This window comes from Portunus trituberculatus, chromosome 15, assembly GCF_017591435.1.
Source record: "Portunus trituberculatus isolate SZX2019 chromosome 15, ASM1759143v1, whole genome shotgun sequence".
NCBI classification, from domain to species: domain Eukaryota; kingdom Metazoa; phylum Arthropoda; class Malacostraca; order Decapoda; family Portunidae; genus Portunus; species Portunus trituberculatus.
The window spans coordinates 4,756,938-4,768,628 of NC_059269.1; the positions used below are offsets into that span (position 1 = coordinate 4,756,938).

Genomic DNA, 11,691 nt, shown 5'->3' on the forward strand with positions numbered 1-11,691 from the left:
TGTTTTTTATTTCTCAAAACGTGGATGTTCTTGTTCATGTGTAAGGGAAAGGGAAGGAAAGGTGGTGAAGGTGTGGGAGTCTATGTAACACCTCGTGGAAAGCTATGTAAACTGTCTCCCTTCACTTCTCAAGCCATAAAGAATAGTCAACCTTAAGCGTTTCTGTATAATGACTACAATTCTTTACGCAACGGGTCTGCATTGTTAAGGGCTACTGGTTAAGGGCTGCAAAACTGGAAAAAAATAAATGAATAACCGTTGAAAATATTATTCCCTTAAAGATACAATCCAAACTCAAGCTCATAACTGCATAAAGAAAGTGAAACACAGACAAGTAAACAGATATTCAGTTTAATGAAAAAAAATAAACCATAGAGAAACCCACAAAACACACACACACACACACACACACACACACACACACACACACACACACAACCTTACATCAGCATCTGTCATTATCGATATTACAACACAGGCAGCACCTACTACTTCATTATGGGCGGCATACCACTTAAAGATTTACGTGGGTTGCTTCTGGCTTGCCCAAGTGCTCCCTCACCCTTGCCTCCTGCAATTCTCGGTTCCCCACCACCACCACCACCACCACCAATGTCAGCTTTATGAGGGGAAAGTGAAGGGTAGAGGGAAGCATGTAATTTCATCTGTCCGTGTTAATTAGATTCAAGGGCAATTTTGATTTAATGCTTCGGTCATATGTAAGATTTTTTTTCTATTATTATTATTATCATTTGAGTTATGTGCATGTTGTTTAGACGAGTTCTTATTTTCCTATTCAAATTCATCGTTTTGCGTCTTGATTAGAGGGGCGGCTGTTAGTTAGAGGTTGTTTAGCCCAGCATGGGAGGACAAGTGCCTGACTCGCGCGTCCTCAACGACAGGTAAAGAAGCATGAAAGCTATCCTTATAATATGATAATGCTAATAATGATGATAAACAAAAAAGGATAAGAATAAGAATAGCAAGAAGTACAAGAAGAGTGAGAGCAAGAACAAGAAGAATGAACGATGTATAAATCTGTTAGTTAATCTTCTTTTATACTCATTTTAATGCAGCTAATGCCTATAAATCCATTTTTTCATGTATTTATTATTTTGATGGTAAGGAGGAAGTTGTAAAAATGATAAAGAAATCTTATGAAAAATATATAATTCTCTCTCTCTCTCTCTCTCTCTCTCTCTCTCTCTCTCTCTCTCTCTCTCTCTCTCTCTCTCTCTCTCTCTCTCTCTCTCTCTCTCTCTCTCTCTCTCTCTCTCTCTCTCTCTCTCTCTCTCTCTCTCTCTCTCTCGTAATAATAATATCACCACCATCACCACCACCACCACCACCACCACCACTGCAATTCATGTCACTAACAAAAGAACAGCACCTCTGCCCTTCACACACCACAAAACCATTCGTACCATTTCACTATCAATCATAAACAACTAACCTCGTAAACATCTCCCCTCGACCTCTATGCGCATTCCGAAAGTCCCTATTGCGATTCACCACAGCGTCTCTACGGGGAATTGAAATATCCTAAAGAGTATTAGAATAAATTGGATACGTTATCACCACCTTCGTAGAGATTTTTCCATTTGTCGCCTGTGGGATGTATATATTAAGGCCCCGCTGATCCCCACCCGTCCCTGCCTCGCCTGAATACCAGCCAGGAATATGCTTATCATGTCAGGAGGCTCGGGGTTCACCTGCACACGGTTATAGAGACAATGAGGCTCCCGACCACTGCCATTTCTGCCTCGTCAATATGTTGCCTTGCCCACTGCATTGGTATTATTCCTACGAGGCACGCTTCTCCCACTCCTCTCCAAGGCACCCTGGAAGCAAGTACAAAGGTTATTTTTTTATTCTTTTTTTTTTTCGTTGTGAATGTAATACTTAGTGGTGGTGGTGGTGGTGGTGGTGGTGGTGGTGGTGGTGGTGGTGATGGTGGTGGAATCAATATTGGGACTTGTAGTAGTAGTAGTAGTAGTAGTAGTAGTAGTAGTAGTTGTTGTTGTTGTAGTTGTTGTTGTTGTTGTTGTTGTTGTTGTTGTTGTTGTTGTTGTTGTTGTTGTTGTTGTTGTTGGTAGTGGTGGTGGTGGTGGTTGTGGTGATTGTTGTAGCACTAGTAGCTTCATTAGTACTAGTGTATTATGTTGATGTTTTTAGATGTTAAGTTCATATCGATAGCAATACCATTCCTGGAAATAGTGGTAGTAGTAATAGTAGTAGTAGTAGTAGTAGTAGTAGTAGTAGTAGTAGTAGTAGTAGTAGTAGTAGTAGTAGTAGTAGTAGTAGAAATAGTAGTGGTAGTATAGTAATAGCAGTGGTGGTGGTAGTAGTATTAGAATTGTTACTCTTTCTGTTGTTGTTGTTGTTGTTGTTGTTGTAGCAATTGCAGCAGCAAGAGCAACAGTACTCATAGTTTCAGTAATTATCATTTCCGAGGTAGCCGGACTGACGTAGTGATTGTGTGCTGCTGCTGAGTGAGAGGCCCGCCCAGCTCAAGAGGCCAAGAGCGCCGTGATGAGTATTGAGGCCTTGTGTCATGTGATTAGTCCTAGCGAGTACCTTTTACTTTGGCTCAGCTTAAACTGGCAGGCTTGTTTGCTTGCCTGCCTCCTCCTGCCTCCGCCTCTTCTTCGAATCTGTATTCATTCTTATGTAATATCTGTGTAACACAATATTTGTCCAGAGTTATTGTTGCACTTTAATGGAGTGTCACCCACGTTTTCTTTCTCATTGGCGTTCATCGTTTGGTGTACAAATTATAAATTCTCGTAGAATGCAATTTTCTTAGCTCAGTTTTCCTTTACAGCTGATTGTTTCTACCCAATGATTTGCCTTTAATGATTTTTATCGGCATCTAATCATTAGTCTCGAGTTCGACTCTAAGCAGACATTATTGGAAAAAAAAATACTTGGAAATATCTTGTTGGTGGGTGAGGTGAGTGTGTCCCCGGGTAACCTCTCGCTGACGGCCCCGCGCTATCTTGACGCCTCCCTCATTACCCGGAGTCCACTGGCGTCCCGCTCAGCCTTCATTTGGAGCGCCCTGAGTATAGCGTTCTGGCGGAGCGTGGGAATGATGCATCGCTAAGATAGGCCACGCTGAAGCTGTATGGCCCGAGCACCAACACAGCCACACATATAAGCATAAGAAATAACACTATGCAAAACAGGTTAGTTTCCAAGACCAAAAGTAATCAGGCGAGTTTCCACATCTCCGCTGCGCCGCCGCCGCCTCTCAGCCCGTTCTGTTCAAACACGGTTGATACATACATGACCTAAGGAAAATACACTACATGCATGTTCAAATTGTACGAATTTTGTAATAGATTTTTAATTCCACACAATTACACCCTGGGCCGACACACGCTTTCCCCGTGGCGGTGCAGGAGACCTCGACAACCTCAGATTCTCGACATCAGCCCAGACTGAAGCTTGCGAGTCTCCCTGCTCTTCTGAGGTCCATAAATCATCTATTTCATGTGAAGTGAAGTCGGCCTGTAGGTTATTATCATATGTAGATTTACTCCCCCACTCTCTGCATCATAAGCAAGAGCCTGACGTAGTTCTAGATTATTGATATTTCCTGCATGGTGGAAGAAACGAAGGCTTGCCCCAGTGTCTTATCTCCCCTGAGTGAATTATTTCCTTCTCCCCATTACTTCCTCGCCGACCCGACTTTCACTTAGGAGGAATGTGCGGGTGTGCGTCGCTGTTGCTGTTTCTTCCCTCATGAGAGAAATGCCTCGGTGCCTTGGCCGTTGTGTCTGCTGAGCCCAACTAAGCCAGGCAGAGCAGATTGTTGGTGCGCAATGTACGAGCTAGTTAAGTGTCAGTGTTGAGGCTGAGAACAGTTATTGCTTTACCGGAGCCTCTGCTGCTGCTGTGATGCCAGAATGAGAGAGAGAGAGAGAGAGAGAGAGAGTGTGTGTGTGTGTGTGTGTGTGTATGAGTGAGTGTTGCATCTAATCCTTGCTGGTACATTTATTTTCAACTGACCATAACCTATCTCCTACCTCTTAATCCATGGCCCTCTTTACTCTCTCTCTCTCTCTCTCTCTCTCTCTCTCTCTCTCTCTCTCTCTCTCTCTCTCTCTCTCTCTCTCTCTCTCTCTCTCTCTCTCTCTCTCTCTCTCTCTCTCTCTCTCTCTCTCTCTCTCTCTCTCTCTCTCTCTCTCTCTCTCTCTCTCTCTCTCTCTCTCTCTCTCTCTCTCTCTCTCTCTCTCTCTCTCTCTCTCTCTCTCTCTCTCTCTCTCTCTCTCTCTCTCTCTCTCTCTCTCTCTCTCTCTCTCTCTCTCTCTCTCTCTCTCTCTCTCTCTCTCTCTCTCTCTCTCTCTCTCTCTCTCTCTCTCTCTCTCTCTCTCTCTCTCTCTCTCTCTCTCTCGCTCACGGCACCGTCACCTCCCTCTTTCATAGCCACAAAGTTCTCATTGCTCTCCACACCTCTGCTCCAAGGACACACCACTGCCAGCCTGCCAGCCAGCCAGCCAGCCAGCCAGCAGCCGCCAGCCTCGGACACGCTCCACACCTCTGTCCCCTGTCGCAGGAGAATGAGGGGTGGGCACTAAGTAGAGGCTTGGTAATATAGAGAGGGCAGGATGAGTTGGTTGGCTGGTCGACGTGTGTGGGCCGGGCTATCCTCTTCTGCTTGGGTATTTTTTTTCGTATCTCTCTCTCTCTCTCTCTCTCTCTCTCTCTCTCTCTCTCTCTCTCTCTCTCTCTCTCTCTCTCTCTCTCTCTCTCTCTCTCTCTCTCTTGCTGCTGTGTTTCTCGTTGCTACTGTGTTCGCGTTTGATTTCCTGTGTCTTTTTTTGTCTTTCTAGGGCTGTGTTGTGCTGTGTTTCTGTGTTGCGGCTCTTGTGAGTGTAATTGTCTGTTGTATTAATTGTGTATTTGTTCTGTATAATGTTGTATGTAGATGGTTCTCGATATTGACTTCCGATACATTTCCAATCTTGTATCACTGTCACTGTCTTTACTTTTGTCATTTTGTATCTTGGCAGGTTTATCTTTTCTTCGTTTTGTTATCACTCGGTTAATCTTATCTGGTCTCATCTTTTCAGTCTTATCTTCCTCTCAATACCTTTGGATCGCTGCCAGTACCACCTTTGTTTCTTGTTGTTGAAAGTCGTTTGTTCTGCTTTCTTTCTTTCCGCGAGGGAGTTGATGCTTCCTTCTTGCTCCTGACTCACTCAAGAGGATTAATGCTTTTCCTTCATTATTGCGGGAAAAAAAGAACCTTCAATTTGTCATTTTTGTTTATTGGTATCCTTTTTTTTCTTTGATTTTTGCATTCTCCATTCATTTGTATTAGAGAGAGAGAGAGAGAGAGAGAGAGAGAGAGAGAGAGAGAGACACACACACACACACACACACACACACACACACACACACACACACACACACACACACACACTCAAAATGCAGGCCACACCAGGTAGTATACATGATATATATGCGGGTGTGGCGCTGGCGTGGCGGTGGGGACGGTGGCGGTGGTGGTAGTGGTAGGCGACCCGAAAACCGCGGCGACCAGCACCCAGCCCTGCCGAATGGGTGGCCAAAATCATGATGCCCAGCAGGGACACCTTGGCTCCCTCCAACTCCTTCACCTCCACCTCCTACACCACCACCTACACCCTCCACTTCTCCTTTTGCCTTCCAATAACAGGCTTCCTCCACTCTCTTCTAATATCCACCGTAACACACAACCAGGCGTCTGATGAAGGTACACAGGCAGACAATGAAGGAACACAGCTCACCTTCACTTTTTATAACACTCACTGGCGTTTCTCGCTACTCGAGCGGCGACTACACTGTTGATTTCTGTGTTGACATTCCCAGCTACTCTCATTCTTCTGGCTTCTACCCTAAGGCGTACTCATGACTCCCAGCTACTCTCGCCTACTCTACCAGCCTCCCCAGTCTCCTCCCAAGCCTCCCCCAACAAACACACACCAACAATCAGTCAAGCCCGTAATTGATAAACGTCCTGTCGAAACAGTGATAAACGATGATTGGCTGACACAATTCATCATGGCAGAGAGAGAGAGAGAGAGAGAGAGAGAGAGAGAGAGAGAGAGATGGTAAAAGAATAATATAAACAATGACAATGAAGCAGCGAAAGGGATCGAAATGAAATCGCGCACCAGAGAGAGAGAGAGAGAGAGAGAGAGAGAGAGAGACAATCGTAATGGAGGGTTGTTTGTCAAAGCCTCACTCGGGGTGGCGACCGCGGAGGATATGCATTAAGACACCACCTGATTACGATAACTTGACGCTATAATTCAGCAATCCTAGCGAGGAGTTACGGCCACCAATCACCTCTTGAGCTACAACTTTGCCCAATCTGCCAGTCATGTAGTCGTCTGGCATTCCGCCTCTCCCTCCTCAATCTAGCCGTCTCAGTCTGGTCTGCTCGGGAATTGGCATCTAAGTGGGTCTTTTCTATTTGATCATTTTTGTTGCCCTTGGCCAGATTTCCCCTCTTACATAAAATAAAAATCTCTGATCGTCCACTTTTTCTCAGTTTTCTTTTTTTTTTTTATATATATTCGTAGCATCTGAGGTTTTTAAGTATGTAGAGTGTATAGAGTTTATTTTGTAGAAAAGGCACCTTTTTTTTCCTTCCTTTATTCATAATTCCCATGTTAGACCTTCAGATAAATAAAACTGTTTGATTCTCTTGTAGTATTGTGTTATTATTGGTATATATATTCACTGGTTATGTTAGAAGATGTCTGAGGTATGTATTGTAACTCTCTCTCTCTCTCTCTCTCTCTCTCTCTCTCTCTCTCTCTCTCTCTCTCTCTCTCTCTCCCCGGTAAGGTATACGAAGGAGTGAGTATTTTGATCTCGTACCCCCATCTCTCACCTCCACCTTACCCTCGCCAGCCAGGCCTGCCAAATACCTGTCACCTGTGATTTATAGACATTCCCCTTTACTCCCGCCAGGCACGTGATAAGCTTGCTTTACACATACCTGTCGTAATCTCCGGTCATATGTTCCCTGACACACACACACACACACACACACACACACACACACACACACACACACACACACACACACACACACACACACACACACACACACACACACACACGGCAGTACCTTAGAGATTCACTCCAAATTTATTATGCGAACTAATTGCCTGCTGTTGTAAATAAAGATGCAGCGCCCAGGTGCCTCCCACGGGCCTTCCCTTCCCAGCCACTTGCTCGGGATCCGTGTTAATTTTTATGGGTCATGAGGCGACGGACTTGTAAGGCGGCTCACGTCTTGCCATAATTTTCATCCCAGCCTGAAAAGAGTGCCCGGTGCCTCCAGCCAGCAAGCCAGCCAGCCAGGTAGAGCCAGGTCGGGTCGCGATAAGTGTGTGAAAAGGAGGAGGAGGAGGAGGAGGAGAGGATGAGAGGGAGGTAGTGGTTTGCTTTGTGTGTGTGCGTTTGTTTGTTTTCGTACCTGTCGATTTACCTATCTGTATCTTACTCATCCTCTAGACAGGTAAATAATCAAGTTAGTTTTTTTCCCCCGTTCTTTGTTTCTTCATATTCCATAACCTCGGAATCTTTGGTTTTCTATCAACTGAAGGTGTCACTACTATAAACTAGTAAGAAATATAGTTACTTTTCATACTCTATACTATACATCATAACTTCAATTATTACTAGTATACTGCATTGATTTCGTAAGGATGTCTGATTTCTAAAGGACACGAACATGAAAACAAACAAAATAAGGGAAACCACAAGAAGTCATTAGGCCTATACGTGGCAATTCCTGAGTGAAATAAACTGAATGACTTCCACTTATTAATTTTCTTTTAACACTGCGTCTCTCTCTTGCAGTTAGTTCAAGGTGAAGCAGCGAGATCCTCATAAGTCACAGGAGCAGGGAAGGCTGGATTTCTCAAGGTACTGAATTGTTACAAGAGGAAAGGTTGTACTAATAGTGTTATTGAGACGTGCCCTTTGTAGATCTAGTTAAATGTATGGTGTTTGCTGCTGTTGTTGTTTAGTAGTAGTAGTGGTGGTGGTGGTGGTGGTGGTGGTGGTGGTGGTGGTAGTAGTAGTAGTAGTAGTAGTAGTAGTAGTAGTAGTAGTAGTAGTAGTAGTAGTAGTAGTAGTAGAACTCGTATTAGAGCAGGTAATGACGAACTTTCCCTAGCAACTCTCTCTCTCTCTCTCTCTCTCTCTCTCTCTCTCTCTCTCTCTCTCTCTCTCTCTCTCTCTCTCTCTCTCTCTCTCTCTCTCTCTCTCTCTCTCTCTCTCTCTCTCTCTCTCCCATCTCTCCCTACACCCGCGAGCCACACAACAGGTCGACCTCTATTCACCTCCGCAAGATGTACCGGGAATGTCTCTATGTACTAACCAAGGTACTAACCACAAGTACTCATTACTCTGCCCTGCCATACCCCACGTCACTCTCCTCCGCAGTACTTAAACTCTCTCTGATTCATCTCTATACTTTCATTTCATCATCTTGCCCTTCCTGTACCTCCCCGTCTCGATTCGATAAGTTAGACTCTTTTTCTCTGCTTGTCTTTAGTTAATCGACTTCCCAGCACCTAAAACCTTTCTGATTAATTTCTATGCTTTATTTCATTTCCTTGCCTTTCCTGTACCTCCCCCGTCTCGATCTGATAAGCTAGACTATTTTTCTCTGTCTGTCTTTACTCACTCTATACGTCTCAGCACCTAAATTCTCTCTGATTCATCTCTATTCTTTCATTTCATCTGCTTGCCTTCCCAGTCTCTTCCCGTCTCGATCCTTTACTCTGTTTGTCTCTAGTCACTCTACTCTTTCTGATTAATCTTTATACTCTCATTTCATCTGCTTGCCTTCCCAGTCCCTCCCCGTCTCGATCTGACAAGCCAGACTCCTTTTTACATTGTAGCTCCAGTCAGGTCACTCTTGTCTCGTCACTTGCTTCTCGACTTGCTCCACGCTTCAACCCGAGATTAAGTCGTCATGGTCAGAAAGTTGTACGTAGACTGATGGGGTGATTATAGTGTTGTTGATGAACTTTTCTTTTCTTTGTTGCTGTTTTTCTGTGGATTTTTTTTATTTTTCCTTTCTCTCTTCTTGTCTCGATTTTCATTTTTTTATTGTCCGTTCATTATCTCTTCTTAATTGCTGGCATGATTAGAGAGAGAGAGAGAGAGAGAGAGAGAGAGAAATAACACATCCTCATTGGTTTTCCTCCTGCAGAACGGGTTACAAACTTTATATGGTATTCACACTGCCTTGCCTTAACGCGGGAACCTCACCACTACCTTTTTCCGCGTTTAAACCTCTATACGTTTGGCTGTACATGCAAGCTTACGGCCCTGTGCATACCAAAACATCTCTTTCAGTGACATATATAGCCACAGGCGGCTCGGGGTGCTGTAATACCAAATATGAGTAGGAAAATGAGAAAATCCTTTAGCGTGTGTATGAATACTAAACGTGTAGATTAGTCGGGTTAGAAAATATATGCAGCTTTTACTGTTATCATGATGGATCTCCTTCAGGAACACTTGCTTTGTCCTCAGGTAACGGCTGCCACTGTGGTCCTGAGGAAGTAATCCCAGTGGTGTCTTACCTTGGGTCATGGAGAACTTCTATAAACACTAGACTATATAAAGGAAAGAAAGGTTAGCATTCTGACGAGAGGAACTGGAATTAATGCATCTTTCTGCCATTTTGAAAGTGATGACAACACGAAGAGGATTATGGGAAAATCGTTAAGTAGAATACAAAGTGAACATTTTGTAAAAGAAAAATGTTTACTGGAATAGACGGAAAGCTTACATATAAAGTTGTTCTTGTGTGTATCTCTGAGACTGTTTTAGGTCACATATGCTGTCAGAATATGTGTGCTTACCGAAACGTTCAGTGAGGGTAGATTACAGCAACACTTGAACAACACTGAAATATAAAACGGAAATTTCAGAAAATCAATACTCCATGTGTTTTACGTATCAAGTTAAATAACTAAAGAATTATTGCAGTAAGAGAAAAAAAAAAGTACACAATATAACAGAATTTAGTGAAACGTGCCACAAATCTATCAAATGTAAAATTCTTAAAAGATAAAGTTGTGGGCACAAGGAAGTAATGCCAATTTGTACATGTCGCGACTAACACGTCTGAATCGAAATTGAGTGGTCAGGTGAGAACTGAATACACACTGCCATCACAAACCTCCGACGCCTGAACCCCGGTGAGGAAAGACGAGGTTCAAGGCACCGTCACTCAGGGAACGTGTCAGCACCAAGCGGCGTGGCTATCAGTGTGAGACGACTCCGATACCCGTGAACGAGCTGAGTAACCACGTGCAGAGAAGGCTGGACAATTAATTTTCCATAGAATCATTCAAATTACTATATTCTGTGTTTTACTATGTACTATAAATAATATTGGTCAACTCTCATATATTCATTAGTTGTGATGTTATGAGACAATTATAACTCTATCATCTTCATCATCATCATCATCATCATCGTCATCATCATTCAGCAAGCATGTTCAAAATCCTTACTCATGCAAATCGCAAGCACAACAGTCGTGTCGTGATCGGAATATGCGGTGTGAAGCAGTCTTCGTAACACCACCCCGCTGCGCTGCCGGTGTGATTGGGGTGAACTCTGCAACAGGATGCATTCATCTTGTGCAGTTTTCTTATTCTGCTCACTGATGAGTCTGGCAGCCTTAATGGAAGTGGCCGTGGAAACTTCACTCCTTGTTTTGTCCATTGTATATACAGCAGTACATGTGGCGATGTGATGTCCTGAATGTGGGTAACACTGGACACCGCAGATGTTTTCAAAATAAAGATAATTAAAGTAACCAGAACGCTTCGAAGATATCATAGGCTTAACTGAATAAACAAATATTTCGTCGTTCAAGTGAATATTTTGAGATAGCATTGGTTAAACAAGTCCCTATGATGCACAAAGATAAGTTAAAAATGCGTAAGTGTTTGTGCGTGCGCCTTGAGGACAGAATGGAAAGAGACAGTCAGGGAGACTTTATGTGTGGCATGCAACGGGTGACGTGCTGGGAGTCGAGAAGTGTAGGACAGGAGATAGCAGAGAAGGAATAAGAAGTGGAGTTTTGTAAGAGTGCTTAAGAGAAGACTAGAGATGCAGGAAGAGTGGGTGAGTGGGAGGATGAATAGATGGGAGGATAATTGAGTTGGAAGGTGCATAATTGTGTTTAGTGTCAAGCCTGAGTGTTCATCTTGGTGGTCACCTGGAGCAGCGGGAGAGAGCAAGGCCCATTAAGGCAGGACAGCCTCGCGTGGCCCCAGGTGACTGCCAGTGTGTGTGTGTGTGTCTGTGTGTGAGTGTGTGTGTGTTTCACTGTTTGATCTGCTGCAGTCTCTGACGAGACAGCCAGACGTTACCCTACGGAACGAGCTCAGAGCTCATTATTTCCGATACTCGGATAGGCCTGAGACTAGACACACACCACACACCGGGACAACAAGGTCACAACTCATCGATTTACATCCCGTACCTACTCACTGTTAGGTGAACAGGGCTACACGTGAAAGGAGACACACCCAAATATCTCCATCCGGCCGGGGAATCGAACCCCGGTCCTCTGGCTTGTGAAGCCAGCGCTCTAACCACTGAGCTACCGGGTGTGTGTGTGTGTGTGTGTGTGTTCGTGTGCCTTCTCTC

At 44.1% G+C, this 11,691-nt stretch overlaps 1 long non-coding RNA gene across 1 annotated transcript in view; it reads left to right on the forward strand.

The window, feature by feature from the left end:
• The first annotated feature begins 7,864 nt into the window (after positions 1-7,864).
• Positions 7,865-11,691, forward strand: part of LOC123504135 — a 110,155-nt gene continuing 106,328 nt past the window's right edge. The window contains exon 1 of the long non-coding RNA XR_006674718.1: positions 7,865-7,932. This is a non-coding gene — a long non-coding RNA (uncharacterized LOC123504135). The remainder of the gene's footprint in view (positions 7,933-11,691) is intronic.